This window comes from Myxine glutinosa, chromosome 6 (genome assembly GCF_964187855.1).
Source record: "Myxine glutinosa chromosome 6, kmMyxGlut1.1, whole genome shotgun sequence".
Classification (NCBI taxonomy): Eukaryota; Metazoa; Chordata; class Myxini; order Myxiniformes; family Myxinidae; genus Myxine; species Myxine glutinosa.
In genome coordinates this window covers 61,765,619-61,788,415 of record NC_136266.1, presented here as the reverse complement: position 1 = coordinate 61,788,415, position 22,797 = coordinate 61,765,619, and positions in this window count along the sequence as shown.

Here is a 22,797-nt window from a genome sequence, read left to right as displayed (position 1 = left end):
CCAATTATGATCAGTCAATGGAGAAACTCACCCAATTTTCTCCATCCTGCTTTGTTGTCTTCCTATATTGCAACCATCATTTTTTTGTAAACACAAATATTTGTAAACATGATCCTGCATTGCTTCCTTCCCAGAAGCGTCTCATTCCTGCAAATTAAATCTGAAGCACAATTTTCCTATACATTTGCCTGCATCTAATATTATTCACTCATCTCATCTCACCTGTGTAAGAAAATTATTTACATTGATTCATATCACTATTCACATTATTAGCAGCTTGTAGTTAAATATCAACAATTAACTGGTATTCTTCCTTTCATAACCTCTCCCTTATCCTACCAATACCTTTACACCTAGCTTCAGGAACACGCCTTGTCCCAGGTGTGTGCACATCCACATCCTTAAATTGGGCGACCCCCATTTGTATCCCGGCTGCCCCTCCACCTGGAGCATGGTTACCCCCCAAAATGACATTGCACGAACCTTTTCAATACCTGTCTAAACCTACTGCCATTTAAGATGCTTCCCAAATGACGGTTCCCATACACTATTATGGCCCCATCTGGATTTTTCACGAAAACATGGTAGAGATATTTCCTGGTGCAGCGCTATTGTGGTGGCAGCAATTTTTCCTGTCTTCCCCCTTTTGGCGGTACTAATGAATGATCTGTCAACGCTGGTGCATGTTTCTGTGGCTCGGGCATAATCTCTTGGGTCAATCAATTGCACAAAATTGTTGCATCCCACAGATGCCATTATTCCCATGATTATTTCAACAAACCAATTTTCCTAATCCACCCTTTCAATTTTTATTTCAATTTAAAGTCAATCCAATGTCCTCTAATACCTCTCTTAGCATCACATGCACCTGTTGTAGGCACCTGTTTTAGCCTCTGGCCCAATAGCTGCCCAATATTTATTATGAATATTCCCAATATCCCAATAAACAAATAATAAAAAGAAAATAACCTGATCTATTTATTGAAATAAAAATAGTTCTCATGTTGGTCAATTTTCTCACCCACTGTGACTCACTCTCGTCAATCCTCACTGTCTGAGTGCAAGTGTCCTGTTTTACTCCTTCCTCAGTTGGTGCAATGATGTTGTCAACAACTGGGCCACAACATAAAACAGAGTTCCACAACATCCTGGCCAATTAACATGTCCGCACTCGCCACCCGACGTTCTTCTACAATGACATTGTACACGGTACCACAACAACGATTCCTTCCCCACTGCCATCCCATTCGCAACCACATTTCGAGCGAAGATGACGTCACTATATTTCACACCTTACCTCCCTGGAACAGCTGGTGGTCCTCCGAGAGATGCATTCCGATGTTAAATCACTTCAAAGCACTCAATTGGCCCTCCATGGAATCGCACCACAGACTTACAATCAGACAGACAGACAGAAAGACAACAACGTAAATCAACATAAAACCAGGCAGTTTATCAACAGCCCAGCCACCGTCCTTGTTTGCTCTCCTTCTGTGAAACTGTAACCTTCAACCACACGAGGTGCCAGCCACACCTCAACCACGCATGCAGCCACCCAGATCCCGAGCAGCATGCCCTAACTTTAACACAAGGCCTCCACCACGAACAACGCCGTCAGGAACAACACCGTTCACACCACCTTCAAACCACCGCAGGTGCACCTGAGCTCCGTGGCACACCCGCAACCCCCCCGAAATCGGTGTTCAGAAACATGACTCCATGGACGGCCAGAAAGCCAGACAGACACAGGGACACACACACAGGGACAGACACAGGTGGGTTATCGCCGGCATTCTGAACAAATTCCCCATTCCTGCCCTAATTTCTGTTGCAACGGCAACGGCAGCCCATTGAGTGTAACCGTTCCCAAGAAACCGTTTCCTCCGACCTGGAGGACAACCGAGAGAGCTCAGAGCTCCCGTCCTTAAGTGAGTATCTTCCTTTATTCAACGCATTCCGCGATCCCAAGTTAGCCCAGTTCAAGTCCCTGCCATGCCGTTGAATTAACACCCAGTGGGTGACTCAGCCTATCATCCTTTTAATTGATTTTGACTTTTACTCCCATGCCAAATCTGGAGAGCTGTTAATAATAATAATAATAATAATAATAATAATAATAATAATAATAATAAAGGAGTCTTATATAGCCCCATCAAGCAGAGTAAACTACCCTCATGGCGCTTTACATTATCATGCGAACGCACACACACCGCACACACACACACAAACATACACACACACAGACACACCTTCACTCTTGCCCTATTCCTCTCCCTCCCCATTCAAAACCCACAGATGTGTACTCCCCCTCCTCCTCCCCTCCCTCCCCTGCACATGTACACAGACATACTCTCGATCTCTGTCCCACCTCAAACCAAAGGGAAAACAGGACTTAGACTTTGAAAGACTTGTGAAACAGATAGGTTTTGAGGGAGGTTTTAAAGGCAGGAAGAGAGTCGACATGTCGAACAGAGGAAGGCAAGTCATTCCAGAGCAGAGGTGCAGCAAAGGAAAAGGATTTCTCGCCAAACGACTTGGTGCTGGGGATATAATATAATTAATGTGGGGATATAATTAAATACATGTTTTAAAACCCTGTCTACACACGCTCTTCATACAGGCTCACTTTCGCCTGCCATTTTCCACAAGCAGACTGAATTCCACATTGAATCTCAATAAAAATCCAAACTGACACCATCTATTTCTTAGCCCCAAATTTACTCAATTTAATTTTTACTTTTACATCATATAATATCATTCCACCATACCCACTTTGGTCAGATTGCAACAACAGGATATCTGACCCTTGACTATTAGGTCAGATTGGGATATTTTGGTCATATTGGGATATTGGGAATATTCATAATAAATATTGGGCAGCTATTGGGCCAGAGGCTAAAACAGGTGCCTACAACAGGTGCATGTGATGCTAAGAGAGGTATTAGAGGACATTGGATTGACTTTAAATTGAAATGAAAATTGAAAGGGTGGATTAGGAAAATTGGTTTGTTGAAATAATCATGGGAATAATGGCATCTGTGGGATGCAACAATTTTGTGCAATTTATTGACCCAAGAGATTATGCCCGAGCCACAGAAACATGCACCAGCGTTGACAGATCATTCATTAGTACCGCCAAAAGGGGGAAGACAGGAAAAATTGCTGCCACCACAATAGCGCTGCACCAGGAAATAGTCAGATATTGTGAATTGTGAATCATTCGTTCCCTTATACACACATACCACGTGACTGACACTTCGTACCGGCTCGCATTTCAAACCACTGCGCACACCCAGCGTTGTTGACAGTCGTAAAATTCACAGCACAACGACCTGAGTGGGTCGTGCACAACGCCTATCCGACCAACTTGTATACATTCTTCATACCATACAGCATAAATTCATGCACACACGTCACTTTGTACAATCTTGTTCAACAATCCCCATTCATTCATGTTACGTCAATTGTCAATATTTCAAGAACCACTCCAATCCTTCCTACCTGTGAATACCTGGCCCCTTGCTGTGAGCCTATTTATTTTCTCTTCAGGCTCACCTATCCTGTTTGTTTCTACCTGGATTTCTGTTTTCCTGTGCTTTATCGGCTGCTTCCTCTGCTCTTGAAGTCTCAGCACTTCTCCTGCCTACCAGGCTTCTCCTACCTGGTACCTGAGCTCTTCTTCTTCCAATTTAATTGATCCTTCTCCAAAAATCACATAAGGTTCATATTTCCAAATATTAAAATCACCGATATCTCCCTCGAAATGCAAAACAAAACGCTTCCAACTCTGGCATCCCACAGCCCTCCTTAGAGGCATGCTCTACAATGCAGCACCACTTCCACTCAGCGCACAACATACATGTGCTCACCCAACACATCCCTCCAAGCCATCTCATCACTCGCGTTGTTCACAAAGGTGCAACCACAACGCCTGGCTTTTCATATCTCACTGTTTTAATCATTGTTTCTGGCTCGTTATAATCCTGCCTCGCCTGCCTCGGCCACCCGAATGCGTTCATGCCGTGCACAGCATGGGGCATACGCATTCCCGTCCCGCCTCCGTCCCGCCTCGCGGTTCCCCGCGAGGGCCGTTACCACGTCGCCATAGCGACCTGCCTGCACGTCGGGCTCGCGCGTTCACAGCTGGATTTCACGCGCTTTGTACATTAAATTGATCCTCTTACTTCTCCAGATTTGACCTCATCTCTTGTCTGGAAAGAGCTAATACTTGTGCTGCCTGCAGCATATTGTCAGAACTCCCTCCTGCGGGTACGCATTTTCTCCCAAATGCCCACCTTAAAACGCACTGGATGTGCATGCCTTTAATCCTGGGACTGGACGAAGGCCTTGGGAGGGGTGGGAATTCCTTAAAGGGGTTCTCCCTTCTTTTCCTAGCTTAACTTATTCTTATCAATTCCCATGCCGGGGTATCCTTTATACCTATTACTTATTCACCCATGCCGGGGTCGAGCCTACCTCCTAGGTAGGGGAAAGGCTAGGGTCAAGCTCTTCCAAATTTCCAAACACTAGAAATCGGACGTGTCAAATTAATTAATTATTTGTTAATACATCTCAGTCGCCCGCGACCTCTCTAGCGCGGGCGTCGAACCAGTTCATTTCCGGGCGACCGGGCCGAGTATCGGCCCGGCCGTGGCCGAAGCCGTTGATTCCGCCGTAGCACGCTAACGCGTAGGCTCGCGCGTCCCCGGTCCGCCGGGGCTCCGCGGGTGTCCTACCGTGCCCGGCACTGCTGATCTCTCAAACTTCCGGGAGTAGGTGCCGGTGCCCGGGGACGGAGGTCGCTGTCTAAACATGGTAGCGCTAGGCCAGTGGGACCGCCGGGACCCACGTGCACTCACAAGTTGTTCTGCGCGTGGGCGGCAGTATCAGACCGGGGCGCCCAAACGCTCCCCGGCTAAAGTTCATCCTGAAAGCGCCCACATTGTGCGGACAAACCAAGTCAAGGGCCACGTGGTCAAATAGCCACGAGCCTACAAATCAAAGGATACATATTAAATCATACTCTGCTCGAGGTTAACTCTTCCTCTTCTTCTTCGTCGTCCGGTTCCCGATCCGGTTTCCGGTTTCTTTTTAAAACATTAACTTTTTTTTACCTTTTGAAAACAGTTATCTCTATTTCACCTAAATGATAACAATAATAATACATGCAACCAAAAATGTTTACAGTGGATGAGAACCACAACAACGGAGTAGACGAATCCGTAACGGTAGATAGCTCTGAAGATCAGGAATGGCCTGTATGCTGGTCTGGGGGCTAGCCGGTTTGATAGGCACACAGAAGAAGCAAGCAGCAAGTGTTATGACTTTTGAGTGTGTTTGTGTTTTTGCTGTGCTTTCTCTCCCCTCCAATCTTCTTTTCAAAAAGGACAGGTGCTGGGTCATAGAGTTGTAAAGAAAGTAATTTTTTTTTGTGCTTGTAAATATAAAATGCTGCCCACCGGCTATATGTTTAGTTTGACAAATTCCGGATTCGGTTAATTGTGGGCGTGATTCTGTTAGATTAGCTACTCAACGCAATAGGAGGGACATATTTAGTGTTTTAAAACTGTCGCACCCATGGGTTAGAGTAAATGTTAGAGGGAACCACATCTATATGTCACATGTAAAAGTAAAGTTCATTTTCCAGATCATTCTCAAAACCGGTCGTTCCATTTTTGTTGGGTTCGACTCGGGGACGCGTCTGAGGAGGGAGAGGGGTGGTGTTGCGGTTTTGAGTTTGTACAATAAAGGTAAAATTTCCCCCTCAAAGTTTAGTCACACAACAACACGTAGCCTCGCGATAGTTCAGTTATTTCTTAGTATGTGTGAGAATAGTCCTTTTCCTGTGTTAGTTTTGCGTTGAGTAGAATAATGAGAGTTAGGTCCTTCATTGCCTTATGCCGCCTTTGGCTTTTTGGCGCAAATCAACACGAGGCAGGCCTGGCAAATCGAGGAAAGACCGAAGGAGGGCGGAGGAGAAGCTGACGGTAAGAGTGAGCCGCCAATCAGGGCTCGAAGGGAGTGGCTGCGGCACTGCGTCACAGGGCGTGGTTGGAACATTCGAAAGGGCTAAGGGGGTTGGCCATATAACCCGTTGCGCGAAGCCCCCACTGCAGTTCTGTGGAGGGAGGCACTTGAACAAGTTGAGAGTTCTGTGAGTGTTGAACAAGTTACGAGTTCTGAGAGAAGACGCGTATGAACTAAGCTATAAGCGCTCTTACAAATTAAAGTGCTCGGTTGAGCTTGAGGCAGAGCCTCTATTGGGTTATGCGAATGATAGCGCGCTGGCAACTAAACGCGCTGTGGAAAAACGCCTGCCTGCTGCCCTTTGTTCATGAGACGCGCTACAAGGATCCCTCCCACCACCTGCTTGCCTTCATCGCGGGACGTGCTGTGACCGTGGAGAGCCACGCCGGGCAAACCGTTCCTGGACGACCAAGGCAGTGAGTGAACATCATCCTACCTTCATTTCCGCCGTGTGAGTGTGATCGGGCCCGTGTCTGGGGTTAACATAAGACTGATTAAGACTGCTCTGTGTCTCTGTACTTCTACCGAATCATTTTACATTGTGTAAATAATAATTAAATCGTGTTCTTCCTTCATTCGACCGTCTCGTCCCTTCCATCATTGACTAAGCGTGGTACGAATAGAACCGCTCGAATCGGGTTACAATACTAGAAAACTGCACAGACCACGTGGTACGCAATCCGCTCGGTGTACTCAAATTACACGTGGCTCGTGTGAGGCTTGATTCCCCGCTTCCGCGACGGCGCAGGTATTTAGGTACGTGTGAGAATTGTCCCGAAACCCTACCTCGCGTTTGCCTGGGACGGGCGTTACAAGTCTCTCGGTTGCGCCGACCCAAGAAGAACAAGGGGCTTAATCTCCCCTTGGTAAGGGTAGGAAGGGTGGCGAAAACCATAACAATATATATATATATTTATATATATTGTTACAGTTTTTAGAACTTTCACATCAAATTTGGTATTACAATTCCTTATAAATAACCCCTGTGTACATTTCCCCCTTAATTGGCTGTTAATTGAAATGAGCACCTTAGCTAGTCCATGTACAAGCACGTAGCCAACCATAGAACCTCTATAGTTATTCTGTGTTTCAGTTAAGGCCATGTGTCCCATAGTCGATCTTACGCTGCACCAAATCAAATAAGATAGATCCCCTGTTCAATCGTCCCAAAGCCTACATCTCCAACTGCATTCGCCTACATCCCCAACTGCATTCGCCTACATCTCCAACTGCATTAGCCTACATCTCCAACTGCATTCGCCGCCATTGCCCATGTGCTTCAGCTCGGAGAAGACGGGCGTGGCCCGCCCATCGTCATCAAAAGGTGGAGCCAGAAGCCCTTGCCGACCAACCAAGAATGAGTGGGTTTGGCTTGAGAGGGCGGAGAAAGAAACATCGAGCAGGTTCGAGGGCGTGGCTATAAAACCCGTTGCATCAGCCCCCACCAGAGATGCGAAGAGAGTAGATGAGGGAGGTGCTTGACCAAGTTCAGTTCTGAGGGAGGTGCGCTGAACCAAAGTTGAGAGAGTTCTGAGGAGTACTTCTGTGGAGAGGTGAGCTGGCAGTTCCGTGGAGAGAGAACGCATGAGGCGGAGGACGTACGAGGCCTGAGGGAGATGCTGCTTGGAACAGCCCCTGCGCGTGAAGCTCTGACGCGCTGCTGCGAACGAACCTGCACGTGAACCAGATTGCGGAGGAGTCGGCGGCCGTTCGCCTCCAGCCTGCCATCCTGAACGGACTCTTCTCTCCCTTCCCATACCATCCCTGCCATACTATCCATTCGTGGATGTGAGTTTGTCTTGTTTGTCTTGTCCTTGGGGTATAAGTTAAGCCTGTGTAAGTATAAGCTGCCCTGTGTCTCCTATCTTTCACTGTAAATTACCTTCGTTTCCTTCTTTTCTTTGGTTGTGTAAATAGTAATTAATAAATACCTGTTCTTCCTACCTTTGTCTTCTTCATTCTCGTCCGATCGTCTTTGTCTTTTACCAATTGATATACGTGGCATGATTCGGCCAACGCTCAGGATCGGGTTAGTAATTGCTAACGGCTCGAATTTCGGGTTGCTAAAACCGCTCGGCAACTAGTCCATCTAAAACCGTGGTTCGAGCGGGAGTCCCTTCCCTGCGTTGTGGTCAGGAGTGGCACTCAGGTCCTTGGGACTTTTCATTGACCAATTACCCTGGCTGCTCCCGACCGTAGGGAGCGTTGGGATTTCCAGGACTCACGTCGGTCAGTAACAGACAAGGGGATTAAACCCCCCCTTGGTAAGGGGAAGGCCGACGACCGAGATCCGTAACAATATATATATATATATATATATATTGTTACAGATCGCGGTTTAGATGTTATGATGGGCCGAGCGGATGGTCCAACCGCGACCGTTACAGGATCCCCAATTGGCCCGATTCCACCCGACGTTGACCAGATCGCACCACAGATATTCAATCGGGAAACCTCTAAAGCGACTGAAAGAGGAGGAAAAGAGAAGAAGACAGAGTGCGGAGGAAGAACAGATTTATTATACACACACAAGCAAAAAGAAAGAGCGACCAAAATTATTTACAGCAATGGATGGAAGAAGCAGTCACACAGTGCATCGTTAGCTTATCCTATTCAATTTACTTAACCGCAGGACAACGAGTAGGACAGACGACGTTCACACTTACACCGGGGATATTGCAGGCAGGTAGGGCTTGAGGTGGATTGCTGGAGAGGGAGGCAGGGTCGGAGGCAGCAGCTCTCAATTCCTCGCGTTTTTGGCGGGAAAACCCTCCGTCGCGTATCCGCTGCCGATGCTGTAGACGTCACGCGCTGGCTCGGGCACACCTGCTCCTCTCCTTCTGGTGGAGCCGTCTCCCTCCTTTCAGCGCGTCTCTCCAAAGCTGGTTTCCTCTCCGAGTACCTCTCCTCTTTGGCTTGGAGCGTCTCGCATCTCACCGCTCACAGCTCAGCTCACATATGTCACCTCTTCGCTCATCTCCCAGGTCATCTGCCGAAGCAGTCCCTTCCAGTCCCTTTTATCACTAGGGGCGGAATCAAGCCGCCGGCTGCGAGGGCACGCCTACCGGGTCGCTAACCGCGGTGCTGGTTGGCCAAGTGGGGTTGGCTCACTCCTCCCCTCTATGACGAGGTGGAGACACGCCTTTCTTCTCCGAGATGAGCACATGGGCAATGGCGGCTTGCGGGATTGAACACCACTCGCACCGCTTTTGAAAGGAACTTTGGAGAGCGGAGATGATTGGGGCAATTGAAAGGGCCTACGCTTATTTCGTTTGATACAATGCAGAGTCAATCTAGTGGGAAACACATATGTAACCTACATAGAATAAGGAAATAAACTATTTAAAAAGATATATCGTGGCCTGCGTGTAAGTTTCATGGAATTAACTAGGAGGACGGCTGCGACCATTATTTACATTACGAGGGTGTTACACATAACAAAACCACACTTTTTACATTCGTTACACTTCCTCCAAAATTGTTACACCTCTCAAAAACCGTTACACTTCTCAAATTCGTTACACTTCTCAAAACCGTTACAATATATATATATATATATATATTTATGTATATATATATATATATATATAATATATATATATATATATATATATATATATATATATATACACTACCATTCAAAAGTAACACCTCAATTTTTCCAGTTTTTATTGAAATTTACGCAGTTAATGTCTCAATGTACTCTGAAATTAAGCATAGAACAAAGAAACAATTGGAGATAAAAAAGAAATCATAGAATCATTTTGTTTAACAAAATTTAATTTAAATTTTTGACTCAGCAAAGTAGCCACCTTTTGCAGATATAACCGCCGAACACACTCGTGACATTCTTTCTGCAATGGAAATCGAATATTGTTCGGGGAGTTCTTCCCAACACTGATGCAGAAGTTCCCACAAATGTGTTGCACTTGTAGGTTGCTTTGCTTTCACCCTTCTGTCCAGTTCATCCCAAACTAGCTCGACGGGGTTTAAGTTTGGAGACTGTGCTGGCCATTCCATGATTTGAAGCCTACCGTCTTGTTCTTTTCCTCAAAGGTAGTTTTGACATAGCCTGGAGGTGTGTTTTGGGTCATTATCTTGCTGTAGCATGAACCCCTGACCAATTAGGCATATACCAGAGGGTATTGCATGGTGCTGCAAAATGCTGTGGTAGCCCTTTTGGTTCAGGGTGCCAGTCACTCTGTGCAAGTCGCCGACTCTGGATCCAGCCATAGAGCCCCAGACCATCACGCTTCCTCCTCCATGTTTGACAATTGGTGTCACACACTGAGGAACCATGCTTTTGCCTACTCGACGGCGTACAAAAACCCTGCGTGATGAACCAAAGATTTCAAATTTTGATTAATTGGTCCATCAGACCTTCTTCCAGTCTTCAGTACTCCACTGGCGATGCTTTATGGCCCAGGCAAGCCTCTTTTTCCTATTTTGCCATCTCAGCAATGGCTTTCTTACTGCCACTCGACCTGTCAAACCTGCAGCTCGAAGTCTGCTCTTCATAGTTGAAACTGAGACTTGCTTACTTCGACAAGTGTTAAGCTGTGCTTGAAGCTGTTGTCCTGTGAGCCGCCTATCACACAAGCTGTTGACTCTCAAACTTGTCTTCTGATTCTGTTGTGGCCTTGGGTCTGCCAGACCTCTTCCTCTCAGAGTTTCCTCCAGTTTCCAATATACTACTTCCTGCAGTGCAATGTTGTCCAAATAATGCTTCAGAGGGTGTAATAACAGTCTGTTCCAATACTGTTTTTATACAGACAGGGGGTTTGTAATCAAGTAATCAGCAGAGTTTGGGACACCTGTAGGAATTGTTTGCATCAACTTTCAAGGCTTAATTTACTTACATTGCTGCAGAACAGCTGTAAGTTGTTAACCCATTACTTGTTCCCTGAAGAAGGCCTTTTTTTTTCTTTTTTTTTTACAATATAACTGTGCAATTTGCATTATTTTCCCGTTTTTGCTAACCTAAACTTTTTTTTTCAACTTTGAGCAGTTTACTGTTTACCTTTGTACCATTTCAGGTTATTCACTGGACTTGAATTGCTTAAATTTCAATAAAAACTGAAAAATTGAGGTGCTCTAAAACTTTTGACCGGTAGTGTACATATTGTTACGGTTTTCGCCGCCCTTCCTGCCCTTACCAAGGGGAGATTAAGCCCCTTGTTCTTTTTGGGTCGGCGCAACTGAGAGACTTGAAGCGCCCCTCCCGGGCAAAAGCAAGGTAGGGTTTCGGGAAAATTCTCGCACGTACCTAAATACCTGCGCCGCCGCGGAAGCGGGGAATCGAGCCTCGCACGAGCCACGTGTAATTTGAGTACACTGAGCGGATTGTGTACCACGTGGTCCATGCAGTTACCTTGGTATTGGAAACCGATTTAAGCGGTTCTATTCGTACCACGCTTAGTCAATGATGGAAGGGACGAGAAGGTCGAATATAGGAAGAACACGATTTTATTATTATTTACACAATGTACAATGATTCGGTAGAAGTACAGAGACACAGAGCAGCCTTAATCAGTCTTATGTTAAGCCCAGACATGGGCCCGATCACACTCACAGAGGGGAAATGAAAGCAGGATGATGTTCACGTGCTGCCTTGGTCGTCCAGGAACGGCCCCGCCCGGCGTGGCTCTCCCCGGCCACAGCATGTCCCGCGATGAAGGCAAGCAGGCGGTGGAAGGGATCCTTGTAGCGCGTCTCTCGAACAAAGGGCAGATGAGGCAGGCGGGAGGGAAATGTACGTGTCTCTCAGCGTGGCTGGGCGGTTTTCCACAGCGCGTTTAGTTACCAGCGCGCTATCACTCGCGTAACCCAATAGAGGCTCGGCCTCAAGCTCAACCGAGCGCTTAATTCATAAGAGCACTTATAGCTTAGTTCATGCGCATCTTCTCTCAGAACTCGTAGCTTGCTCAACACTCGACAGAACTTCCAACTTGTTCAAGTGCCTCCCTCCACAGAACTGCCTCACTCTCAAGCGCCTCTGCCCAACTTGCAAGGTCACCCCTTCGCATAACTGCACTATTCGTCAAGCGCCTCTCCCATAACTGGGGTGGGGGCTTCGCGCAATGGGTTATATGGCCAACCCCCTTAGCCCTCTCGAATGTTCCAACCACACCCTGTGACGCAGTGCTGCAGCCACTCCCTTCGAGCCCTGATTGGCGGCTTGCTCTTACCGTCTGCTTCTCCTCCGCCCTTCTTCGGTCTTGCCTCGATTTGCCAAGCCTGCCTCGTGTTAATTCGCGCCAAAAAGCCAAAGGCGGCATAAGGAGGCGTAAGGCGGCATAAGGCAATAAAGGCGGCATAAGGCAATGAAAGAACCTAACTCTCATTATTCTACGCAATGCAAAACTAACACAGGAAAAGGACTATGCTCACACATACTAAGAAATAACTGAACTATCGCGAGGCTACGTGTTGTTGTGTGACTAAACGATGAGGGGGAAATTAACCTTTATTGGACAAACTCAAAACCGTAACAATATATATATATATATATAATTAGAAAATCACCATTTTAATTTGGGGATCTTACTAAGCACCTTCTGGAGATGTTCGGAGACGACCGAATATGTCCGGTGTATCAAACAGTGCTAACTGGCCAAATGAACACTTTTTTAAGTCAAAACTGCTAAGATCACTTCCGCAATTAAAATTTTGAAATTTGGTTCAGGTGAAGAAATTCTCGAGCTATCGCATTTCATGTGTAATCTACCATACAATGTCAGCTTGTAAGTTTGTACAGATGTCTGTCCCCCTTCATAAAGGTTGGTGTAAAAGTATGAATTCAACGTTGAAAATCGTTACACATTTAAAATGCATAAATTCGGCGCTAAAATTAAATAAATGTTGGCCTACACAAACAGCTCCAAATAATGAATGCTGCGTCGGTGTTGAGTTAAACTTGTAGATGATCAACATCCCCTGTTGCAGCTGAATGATTAGGAGGTTTGAATCGGAGAAAGGGCATGAATTTCCTACAAAAACATTTCTTATCAAAGGCAGTGCCTGCCAGATCATTGAAAGCCAGTTGATTTAAATGATTCAAACAAAGCCTGTATATGTGTGTGCCTATCACTTTTGAGTTTTGAGAACACCTGCCCAGACCCAAAATTTCACGTATCGGTACCATCTGGGTGGGCAAATTCTAGTTGTCATTTTTTAATAGTTCAACATCCCTAGATTATGTTTTGATATGATAACCTTGCCAGAGAGGTAGCTTATTAGTAATTATCATGACTTGAATGGGCACACCCTCTGGCAGAACCAAAAATGCACTTTCACCGGGTATAATCTTTTACAGCTTTGCTACCTACCCCAAAAGTATGATATTTCTGTCTCAAATGTGTTAGTCTGTTGTAGAATACATTTACATTGCAGGAAATTCAAGAACAACATCAGACATTTCCACATTTTTACTCTTTGCCTTCAAAACACACACAAAATTAGGGTACATGTACATGGTAATGGATTGCATTGGTGAAATTCTACTCCCAGGATATGCCAACTTCCATGTCAATTGTTTCTACTGCAAGTCACCCTGTGCTGTCTTTCCCTCGCGGTCCCCCTGTGCTGTCTTTCCCTCGCGGTCCCCCTGTGCTGTCTTTCCCTCGCGGTCCCCCTGTACTGTCTTTCCCTCGTGGTCCCCCTGTACTGTCTTTCCCTCGCGGTCCCCCTGTGCTGTCTTTCCCTCGTGGTCCCCCTGTACTGTCTTTCCCTTGCAGTCCCCCTGTACTGTCTTTCCCTCGCGGTCCCCCTGTACTGTCTTTCCCTCGCGGTCCCCCTGTACTGTCTTTCCCTCGCAGTCCCCCTGTACTGTCTTTCCCTCGCGGTCCCCCTGTACTGTCTTTCCCTCACGGTCCCCCTGTACTGTCTTTCCCTCGCGGTCCCCCTGTACTGTTTTTCCCTCGTGGTCCCCCTGTACTGTCTTTCCCTCGCGGTCCCCCTGTGCTGTCTTTCCCTCGCGGTCCCCCTGTACTGTCTTTCCCTCGCGGTCCCCCTGTACTGTCTTTCCCTCACGGTCCCCCTGTACTGTCTTTCCCTCGCGGTCCCCCTGTACTGTTTTTCCCTCATGGTCCCCCTGTACTGTCTTTCCCTCGCAGTCCCCCTGTACTATCTTTCCCTCATGGTCCCCCTGTGCTGTCTTTCCCTCGCGGTCCCCCTGTGCTGTCTTTCCCTCGCGGTCCCCCTGTACTGTCTTTCCCTCGCGGTCCCCCTGTACTGTCTTTCCCTCGCGGTCCCCCTGTGCTGTCTTTCCCTCGCGGTCCCCCTGTACTGTCTTTCCCTCGCAGTCCCCCTGTACTGTCTTTCCCTCGCGGTCCCCCTGTACTGTCTTTCCCTCACGGTCCCCCTGTACTGTCTTTCCCTCGCAGTCCCCCTGTACTGTCTTTCCCTCGCGGTCCCCCTGTACTGTTTTTCCCTCATGGTCCCCCTGTACTGTCTTTCCCTCGCAGTCCCCCTGTACTGTCTTTCCCTCATGGTCCCCCTGTGCTGTCTTTCCCTCGCGGTCCCCCTGTGCTGTCTTTCCCTCGCGGTCCCCCTGTACTGTCTTTCCCTCGCGGTCCCCCTGTGCTGTCTTTCCCTCGCGGTCCCCCTGTACTGTCTTTCCCTCGCAGTCCCCCTGTACTGTCTTTCCCTCGCGGTCCCCCTGTACTGTCTTTCCCTCATGGTCCCCCTGTACTGTCTTTCCCTCACAGTCCCCCTGTACTGTCTTTCCCTCGTGGTCCCCCTGTACTGTCTTTCCCTCATGGTCCCCCTGTACTGTCTTTCCCTCGTGGTCCCCCTGTACTGTTTTTCCCTCGTGGTCCCCCTGTACTGTCTTTCCCTCGCAGTCCCCCTGTACTGTCTTTCCCTCATGGTCCCCCTGTACTGTCTTTCCCTCGCGGTTCCCCTGTACTGTTTTTCCCTCATGGTCCCCCTGTACTGTCTTTCCCTCGCAGTCCCCCTGTACTGTCTTTCCCTCATGGTCCCCCTGTGCTGTCTTTCCCTCATGGTCCCCCTGTACTGTCTTTCCCTCGCAGTCCCCCTGTACTATCTTTCCCTCATGGTCCCCCTGTGCTGTCTTTCCCTCACGGTCCCCCTGTGCTGTCTTTCCCTCGCAGTCCCCCTGTACTGTCTTTCCCTCGCGGCCCCCCTGTACTGTGTTTCCCTCACGGTCCCCCTGTACTGTCTTTCCCTCGTGGTCCCCCTGTACTGTTTTTCTCTCATGGTCCCCCTGTACTGTCTTTCCCTCGCAGTCCCCCTGTACTGTCTTTCCCTCATGGTCCCCCTGTACTGTCTTTCCCTCATGGTCCCCCTGTGCTGTCTTTCCCTCGCGGTCCCCCTGTGCTGTATTTCCCTCGCGGTCCCCCTGTACTGTCTTTCCCTCGCGGTCCCCCTGTACTGTCTTTCCCTCGCGGTCCCCCTGTGCTGTCTTTCCCTCGCGGTCCCCCTGTACTGTCTTTCCCTCGCAGTCCCCCTGTACTGTCTTTCCCTCATGGTCCCCCTGTGCTGTCTTTCCCTCGCGGTCCCCCTGTGCTGTCTTTCCCTCGCGGTCCCCCTGTGCTGTCTTTCCCTCGCGGTCTCCCTGTGCTGTCTTTCCCTCGCGGTCCCCCTGTGCTGGCTTTCCCTCGTGGTCCCCCTGTGCTGTCTTTCCCTCGCGGTCCCCCTGTACTGTCTTTCCCTCATGGTCCCCCTGTGCTGTCTTTCCCTCGCGGTCCCCCTGTGCTGTCTTTCCCTCGCGGTCCCCCTGTGCTGTCTTTCCCTCGCGGTCCCCCTGTGCTGTCTTTCCCTCGCGGTCCCCCTGTGCTGTCTTTCCCTCATGGTCCCCCTGTGCTGTCTTTCCCTCGTGGTCCCCCTGTGCTGTCTTTCCCTCGTGGTCCCCCTGTGCTGTCTTTCCCTCGTGGTCCCCCTGTGCTGTCTTTCCCTCGCGGTCCCCCTGTACTGTCTTTCCCTCGCGGTCCCCCTGTACTGTCTTTCCCTCGCGGTCCCCCTGTGCTGTCTTTCCCTCGCGGTCCCCCTGTGCTGTCTTTCCCTCGCGGTCCCCCTGTGCTGTCTTTCCCTCGTGGTCCCCCTGTGCTGTCTTTCCCTCGCGGTCCCCCTGTGTTGTCTTTCCCTCGCGGTTGTCAGCTCTTTCACGAGCCTCGATTCAGTATACAAAAAAAAAAGGCATCATGAAATAGAAGTATAGGTGCTGTGATATTTATAACTGTCTCTTATTTGCAGAATGAAATCATAGATTCAATCTCCATTGCATCACTCATCATCACCATCATCAACATCGATATCTGTTAGTTCTGCAACCAGTTCTTCCTCAATTGGTTGGTTTCCACAGAAGATACATTTATCAGGATACACCCTAGATAATTCTGGTGCTGTTCTACTTGGTCTTCTAGAGCTGTCTTCTACGGAGTCCACAGAGGTACCTTTCTTGACAATCGTGTCGAGAAGCTTCTTCATGGTGAATATGCTTCGGCACTTGCGATGATATTGGACTTGTGGAATCTCTCCTTCACACAAACCCTTTGCAATGTCTAAAAGAGAGGCATGTTGTCTTATCTCTGTAGCCCTAAGCAATGTCTTCCATGACTCAAAGATTTGTGGTGAGATCAAATTTGAGTCATCATCAGAGCAGTGGATGACACACTGAAAGCGTGCCCGTTTCTTCGGCAAGTCATTGCTTCCTTCTTCAAATGCTGGATCCATCTTTCATTAGAATGTTGTCAAACCCTGAAATAAAACCAGTAAATCTTGTTAAGGGCTGTTTCATTTAAAATTGTCATGGGGGACAGTCTGCAGGTTATATAAAAATAGGGGGTGGGCAGAAAAATCAAAGTACATTGGTGGGAGTCAGGAAAAATTGAAATAGCTTGGTGTGGAGGATTAAACCAATAAAAATAGGATGGAGGGGGTGGTGGTATTGGGGGGGGGGGGGGTTGTAATTATAACTGCAAAAATGCCATACATTGGTGGAGGTGGGGTAGAAAAAATTGCAATACCTTAGTGGGGGAAAAATCAAAATATATTGGTGGGAGTTGTCAGAAAAAAAGAAATACTCCAGGAGGGGGGGGGGGAGGGGGGTCAGCAGAAATTAAAACATCAGAAGTGGGGGGCGGGTATTTGCAGACCACCCCCATGACACTTTTTACAGTCCTAAAAGACTCAAGTATGACTATGTATTGTTCATCATAACCTTCACAAAAATACATCGAAAGCTGAAAATTACTTCTTACCTTAATAAGATTGGGAGTGCACCTGCATGCTGGAAGTTTTCTTCTATATTTGTTGTCACTATCTACTGTTAAAATAAAATGCAATATGTTACACAGCAGTGGAGCATGTACACTGGAACAGTCTGCAGAGTGAGCAGTGTACTATTATCATGTGTCAATCAGGAGTGTTGCAATGGTAACCCCAGGGACCAGACACTGAGTGGATACATATGATGTCCAGGGTGACAGGGTAGGACTGATTAATTACTGGGGCTGGAACCCATACTGATGGACACAGTTGACCTTATAAACCTGAAATAAATATCTGAAATAAACAAAGGCTTATACTTGTCTTCCACATCCTACCCAATTCAGTTTACTGCCTGAAAACAACTTAACATCTACATCCTTACAATATTTGTAGAAAATCTGGAAGTAAATATATGATTACAGGCTAACCTCAATATATCACTATTCAATATATCACTATATTGGATATTTCACTTATTCAATGGATCCCAAATTGCCCATTTCCTTATTATTAGCATATAAAATCTCCCTATATGTTGCTATTCACTTATAGTGTGGACCATTTTCATGGACCCCGTCCATAGTGATATGTCGAGGTTAGCCTATATTATGGTAAAATAACCATAATCAGTGACTCTTGGAAATATTCTGTTCGCTGGAAATATTATTAACTTATTATGGATGGCTTTTAATGGAATATTTTCATGATATATGACTTTGCTTAATTACAAAAAAGCGCCAATTGGCCAAAATGTTAAGATGGAAAATAAATGGACTAAGCTACTCCTGTGGAAAGGTTATCATATATTAATTTGTTCATACTCATCCCACAAACATTTTAATACAACTTAAGTTTTGCCCCAAATTTGGTACCGATTTTCTGTCTGGCCCATGGACTACTTGTACAAAAAGCTTGTTCACAAAAGCATGCCTCATGGTGAAGGTATTTTTTAACTCCCCTGTTGGCACAAGATGACAACATGCCCTGCTTGAAAATTGTATAAATGCCGCTTTGGTTTGGACAGCAGGGAGAGAGAATCATTTTACTGCTTTTGGGTTTTTCATTTACTGCATTCAATGTATCTCTCCCATGCGCATGAAAAAATATTTCAAACTCTTCGGACCTGAAGAATTACTTCTTCTACATTGGTTTTAAAGGCCAATCTTTTGACATGAATGTGTGCACACTACGGTCTATTTTTAGCCGCGTCGCAGACGCTGCTCATAGAGTGCCCTCTGCTGTTGTTGTTGTTGTTCTTCTTGTTCTTCTTCTTCTTGTTGTTGTTCTTGCAGAGAAGACAAAACCTCAAAGCTCCACCCATTCTGGGAACCATAGCTCCACCCATTTTGGGAGAGGCTTCATATAAACAAATATCCACCATTTTATTAACTCGCATAGCTTTGAGGCCTGTTTTGTAGGCCCGTGGTGTCTTCCTCTCTGACACAGTTTTATTTCAAATCAAATTCGATATATCATTTCATTTTTCACAGTCGCTAACATAGTTTTAGACTCGGTTGAAAAAAACCGGGAAGAAAATCCGATTAAAGTTGCCCTTTATAGAACGAAATGAATTCTCAAAGGCCTGTAACTTCAAGTCCATTGAGATATTTTTTTTTAAAATCGCGGCATGGTCAGTCATACACCGCCCGAAATAACAGACGGGAAAATGCCGAGATATATATATTTTGTTTAAATCGCGGCATGGTCAGTCATACACCGCCCGAAATAACAGACGGGAAAATGCCGAGATATATTAAAAATTCGTCCATTTGATGACAATCGTCACGATGAAATATTTAATTTATACGTCGTCACAATAATGTGGAGAGAGCACGGAGGTATATAATATGGAGAGCCAATTGGCCACCTCGCAGCATTAGCCGCCGTGAAGCCACCGGAAATAGTCTGGCGGCCATATTGGGAAGCCGATTGTTTTGTAAACAAAGCCTGTCAAAGCAAAGGCGTGGCGCACTGATGATGCAGCTGGAGCGAATTTTAGGACCGCCGACTATTTAATTAATATAGAATACTAATATTTGAACTGATATTCGGGCTCAGAATCCCGTTCTTTAAGGAAATGGTGTTCATTAAGTTTGAAGTTGATTCCAGACGCATTTTTCCTGGGGAATCCAATGGTTTAGAGCTTGTTTGAAAAAAAAGTGCCCAAAATTACCGCTCGGTGTTCTTTATCGTCCTTCTCATGACCCAATCACCCACTAGTAGGAATAAGAATCCTGACATGTTACACCCCTGTTTAACTCCTGTCTTCACCTTGAACCATTCTGTTGTTTCACCTTGGTCGACGACCGCACATTGAAAGTCTTGGTAAAGGGCTTTTACAAGGTTCACTAATTTTCCAGGTATGCTGTATTTCTTCATTATGACCCAGACTTTCTCTCGGCAAGGAGTCGAAAGCTTTCTAGAAATCTATAAAATTGAGGTACATCGTCGTTTGCCATTCTTTGGCTTGTTCTATAATATTCCTCAATATAAAGATCTGATTTGTTGTCATGTTATATTAGTGGGGCGGCTTAGCCCAAATATTCAAAAGAATTGTGCATTTTGTGATACAAGCACCAAATTTGGCACAAATGTACATTAATATGTTGCGAACATTTTCAGATATTGGGCCACTTGAAATTCCGTAATTTTTTTTTTCAAATTTTTTCAAATTTCGTAATTTCAAATTTTTCGGGTGACACCGTCACAATTTCGGTCTTCGAGGCCGGCCGATAGGCAAAGTGTGACCGGAAGGGACGAGGTTCTCCTGACCACGTGGCCCTCGATCTGGGAAGCGAGAGGCGTTCCATTAGTGGACGCGCCCCTCACGCCCGACTTTTGGGCGGCCCCGGCAGGCCGTTTGTTTTGACGTTCCGTGACAGGCCCCGCACCCCCACCTCCGGGCCGACCGGAAGCTTGTGCTGAGTACATCATACCTGAACAACTCAGTGAGGCAGAACACAGCAGTGCACACCAGGGTGACCCCTTCAGTGCATAAACCAATTAACCTGTCCACTGCAGGGCATATAGAAATGAAGTTATTTTCTGCATATAATAATAATATAAGTTCAGTTCTATATAACAATTTCTGTTATCACCACTACCACTACAACTACCACTACTACAAGCTTTGTCTGGAATTTTGTGGACTAACAGACAAACAGACATACAGACAAGCTGGGATCAAAACATTACCTCCTTCCACCATTGAGTGTAGAGGTAAACATCATGGAAATTATATCATGCCCTAGATTTAATTCATGCTTACCCGTGTATTTGCTTCACTGGTTCACAAGGTCTTTTGTATACATGTAATTCAGACTCTCGTCTTCATTGCTGACCACACAATGTTCGCAACATATTAATGTACATTTGTGCCAAATTTGGTGCTTGTATCACAAAATGCACAATTCTTTTGAATATTTGGGCTAAGCCGCCCCACTATATCGGCCGGCCTCGAAGACCGAAATTGTGACGGTGTCACCCGAAAAATTTGAAATTACGAAATTTGAAAAAATTTGAAAAAAAAAATTACGGAATTTCAAGTGGCCCAATATCTGAAAATGTTCGCAACATATTAATGTACATTTGTGCCAAATTTGGTGCTTGTATCACAAAATGCACAACAGGTTTGCTATGCTGCTACACTATATGATGTTACTTAATTCAGTCATTATATTGTAACTAAGATGTGTATGTTTCTATTACCGAGATGTTAGAAACCAGTCACATAAATGACATTAAACGCTGTCATGTAGTTAACCCACACAATTCTTGGGTTTCGGAAGTTTTTGCTATTCATAACATACAAGACTTACATGTTGCAATGGAACGTTCAGCAGGACATGGTAATTGTTACATGAATAATGGAGCGGAGATATAGACATCTCATGCAACACATCTTTTACAGTTTAAATATTTACATGAAGTGTTGGTGAACTCGCCATATCAGACAAAGGGCAACCCACTTGCAGACTTGATGTCATGTCGCATCAAGAGGCGCTTATATGCGGCAACAAACTGCCGGGCCGTTGGGTTATTCCCACTTCCACATGCAATGCGGACCGCTCCAAAGAAAAGTTCAATGTGGTCTTGGCTCATTTTGTACGTGAGCAGGTATCGCAGGGGAGATGAGGCAGGTTTGACATATGTGAAATACAAAATTGTGACACTCTCTATGCAGATCATGAAACCAATGAAGGGGGTTTTCAAACGCGTATTGGTCATAACTTGACCATTCATGTTTTTGATGTTGGACAAGTAACTGTAGGCAGTATCCAGGAATGGCAGGAAAAGTCCTTCTCGTGATGTCATGAGTGGTGCCTTGTAGTTTCGTGCCAATGGATTGCGAGAATTTAGAATGTCAAACAGTTTGTCCAATGTTTCAATGTATTGGCAGGTAGCCTCACTGCCCTGAAATTCTGATAGTTGCAAAGTGTCCCTGCAAAACCGAATTGCATCTGCCACACTAGTGCTCAATGTCTGAGCGCTGTGTCCATCTTCATGACATTGCTCTTCCACTCGATGTGTTTCCGGGAGAGCTTATTCCCCAGACGCAAGCCTTCCCTCTTCTGCAGATCAAAGAGTGCCTGGATGTATTTCCACGCGATGACTTTTTTGTTGCCATCCTCCATCATTTTCATGGATCCAAGACAGTTTCTTGCAAGTTTAAGCATGTGACATGCATCGAGTACTTCGAGTACTTCGGCTTCAGTCGGACGGTTTGACCAGTCCTGTCGAAGTCACTCTCATTGAAGTGATCACTGCACAGAACTGTGGTGCCTGGGGTGGGGTAGAAGGACTCCCTTCTCAGGGCAGATGTCCATCGAGAGCACAAGTCCTTATCCTTTGGAAACCTTGAAACAAAATACATTGTGGTCACAAAATGTGGTTGCGGGTCAAAACCTCAGAGGGCAGTCACAACATCCGAGTCAAAACGACTCCATATCAAAATAATATTTTGAGTTTCATATGTATAGTTAAATACAACTTCATCTGCTAATGTTTGCCATGTGTCGGACTTTCGTACCTTCCACAAGTAACCCCCATTTGCTCTTTCTGCTCACGAGTGACACAGGAGGGCATGGAAACCCTGACAGTAGTAGACTGGACAATTAAGTTAAGCTCATCACAAATTAAATCACTTGACAATGATCACGAGCTGACGAGTCAATCTCGATACTTCAATCTGAATCAATGAATGAGTCAATCAGACATCAGTCTGACATACTCACATAGCCCTAGTGAATACACAATACAGTTATATTTGAGATCTGTGTCGTATTGCACACCCTGCGCGTGGTCTAACATCATCAAATTCAAACACAGTGTTCAAACTTCATTGAAACTTAATTACCTAGCCCCACCACCGTGACCACGCCAAAAACTGAAAAAGCAGAACACCCGCGATCGCGGTTTGTCACTTACTTGTGAAATGTGCATGTGGAGGCCTTCCCTGAGGTATTTATGCAGTCAAATGCAACACACTGTGGCATTTTGAAACAGCGCGTTCACAAATAAGACTCCTTACAGTCGGTA